Raw genomic sequence first — 2,884 nt, 5'->3', positions numbered from 1 at the left:
ACTGCTTCAGGGTCCAGAAGCTCTCCCCCAGGAAGGCAGGTCAGGCAGGACGCCCCTGGTATAAGCCCTTCCGTACAAGGAAAGCAGGAGAAACATGGTCATGGAGAATCGGTCTACTTGGGGCAGGAACACGCGGGAGTGATGGCAAATGGGAGGAACTCTGTGGGAGATGCTCCCGCACAGCAGTGACAAGATGAAGGTGTCAGTTCTCCCGCTTGTGCGCTGGCCATCCTCCAGGCTGCAGCACCTTCCCCATCAAGTTGAAGCGGACTGGTGCTTTGCTCTCATTCTGCGCAATGGCGAAGGAGCTGAGAAGGTCCAAGTGGCTCAGGTAGGAGCAGCAGTTGCAGTGCTGGTTTACCGGCCCCGCCCACTGGGTGGTGTGGGCGTGGCCCCTGCCGGAACCCTTGGATGCAGGTGCCCCAGCTGGCTGTGGAGGGTGCAGGGGCCGGTCGTCTCGAAGCTTTCCCTCCGCTCCTGGGTCAGAGGCCACAAAGAAGGAGCGGCTCTAGATTTTCACGCGGGAGAAGGGCCATGGCACAGAACCCAACAAACTTAACTTTTTTAAAAAAATGACCAAAAGTCTTCATTTGAAGAATTCTTGTCCTTTGCATTATAACTTTATAACTCTTCATACCAAAAGGTGAAGTCTATGTTTCCAGCTTTTGGATCTAGTCTTAGCCGGGTGACTTGGTTTGGCGAATAAAATGTGACAGGAGGAATGATGTGCCTAGACCTTGTGAAAAGATCCATTGAGCCATATTAAAAATGTTAAGGGTTTATTTGAGCAAAAATTGATTTGAATCAGGCAACACCAGATCAGAAGTGGTTAGGAACACTTCCACGCACAGGAGTATAGGGGAGCCACCGGGGGAGAGGCTTTTTCAGAGAAAAGGAGGAAACAAAGTAAGAAAATTGTTGATTGGCTGTAGCTTAAGGCCTAGCTGGCTATGACTGGTTGTCCTTAGGGAGGGTTTTGATTTCATAACCTTGAGGCGTTTACAGGCTTAGATTTTGGTTTACTTACATAGGCCTGCCCAGCTTTAGAGCCATCTCAGTCTAATGGGCTCCTTGTTTAATTAATTTAACGGCCTCAAGAAAACTTGCATCCCAGGCTAGAGACAAATGAGGGAGGCCAGGTGAGATCAGAACTGTCCAGGCGAGCCGGAACTGCCTGTCGACCCACAAAATCATGAGCTATATAAGTATTTGTTGTTTTAAGCCACCAAGTCATGGGGTGGTTTATTAGATACCATGAACAACCAACTGAAAAAAGTTTTTACAGATGAGGTGACATATGAATTGTATTTTGAAGGATGAATAGAAGTTTCTTTTTCTTTTTTATTATTTTTGTCTTTTTTGGTAGGTTTTTTTTTGGGGGGGGGTCATGAAAAATACCCCCAGTCTATCCTGTCTGTGGCATATTGGTCTCACAGTGGTTGCAGGAGATCCTGGTTACTCTTTCCCTTAAGCCATTGAGAAAATAACACAGGATCATCTGGAATGAACTACAGAGTCCCTGCAACCTCGGGGGCTGAAGCAAAGACTCCTAAAAATTTTACTGCCAGTACCACCCTTTGGTATTTAACCACACAATGCCTGATTTTGTTATTTAACTTTTCCTGTTTTGATGCATTGATGTCATGCTAGGATGGTGTCATTGTGAGGTTCAAAAGCAGAAACTACATTTTCTATATCTGCGTCTCTTCCTACAACTTCAAGCATAGTCCTTGTCATTTAGATGCTAAAAGAAAAAAAAAAAAAGATTTAGAGTAAATGAGGTTCGTGGAGGGTCAGGTATTTTCCATATTTTCCGTAGCCATCAGCTCTGCTCTAGACCAGAGTGGGTGTTGCCACTTTAATTGTGGTGTCCTGGCGGAGGGCCAGGACTTAATTGTTGATGACCCTTCCTTTTCTGCTAGCCCACTGTTAAGTACAACGGCTTCACAAAAAAGTTCACGAAAGTCCTTAAGAAGCCAGATGTGATGGCACTGGAGGTTCAGTGACCACAACCCTACAAAAGGCAGGATGATGCCAAGGCTACCCTGTGGGACGCCAACACCAAAATCTGTTTGCTCGCCTCCTGGACGCTGAGCTTCACTTGGATTCTTTTTCATATTTGCCAATGGGTGTTTTAAGGTACATCCTATTGCCCTGGGTCAACTGTCTCAAGGATTTCCCCCAGTCTTCTTCATTTGTACATATATGCTCATTATTTTTTAAAATGTTGAAATTATAAAAAGTTATAAAGAAGAAAATAAATATTATCAGTTTTCCAACAACCTAGAAACAATAGTATTTAACGTTTCGGCATATATTTGTCATATATATTGGAGCCTGTGTGTGTGTGTGTGTGTGTGTGTAGGTGTATAAATTTCACTGTTCAAACTTTTATCCCAGTCAACAATATACAATACATATCTTTACATCTGTCATGTCAGTATGCTTCCACCACATTTTGACATTTGTCTATTTCATTGTATACCATGATTTATATAAATAATCCATTTTTATTGGCTGTTTAGATTGTTTCCATGTTTTGATTATTGTCAATAATGCTTCTATAATGCCTTTATACATACATTTTGGGGCACATCTTTGACTTTTGCTTGGGATATATCATAAAAGTGGATTTTCTCAGCTAAAGGATGTGCATCTATGGTTTTTGTTACGTATCTGTGATACTGACCTCTAGACATGTGAAACCAGTTCAGAGTAACATTGTATACTCTTCACACCTCTTCACATTTCTTATTGTCCCTTGATGTTTTTGTTAATCTGTCTCAAAGATTTGTAATGTTTTCTATAGATTTTTTTCCTATATTAGGTGCAAAAACCAGAGAATAGAAAAGAACAAATTAGCCAAGTGCCTTGTTTGCTTATT

At 42.5% G+C, this 2,884-nt stretch overlaps 1 pseudogene; it reads right to left on the bottom strand.

Annotated features, from left to right (window-relative positions):
• Positions 1–202: 202 nt before the first annotated feature.
• On the bottom strand, positions 203–2,117 carry LOC116625247 (annotated as a pseudogene).
• Positions 2,118–2,884: the final 767 nt, after the last annotated feature.

The sequence above is a fragment of the Phoca vitulina genome, unplaced genomic scaffold (assembly GCF_004348235.1).
Source record: "Phoca vitulina isolate PV1807 unplaced genomic scaffold, GSC_HSeal_1.0 scaffold75, whole genome shotgun sequence".
Classification (NCBI taxonomy): Eukaryota; Metazoa; Chordata; class Mammalia; order Carnivora; family Phocidae; genus Phoca; species Phoca vitulina.
Note: the sequence above shows the minus strand (reverse complement) of the source record. Positions and strands in the feature narration are given on the sequence as shown.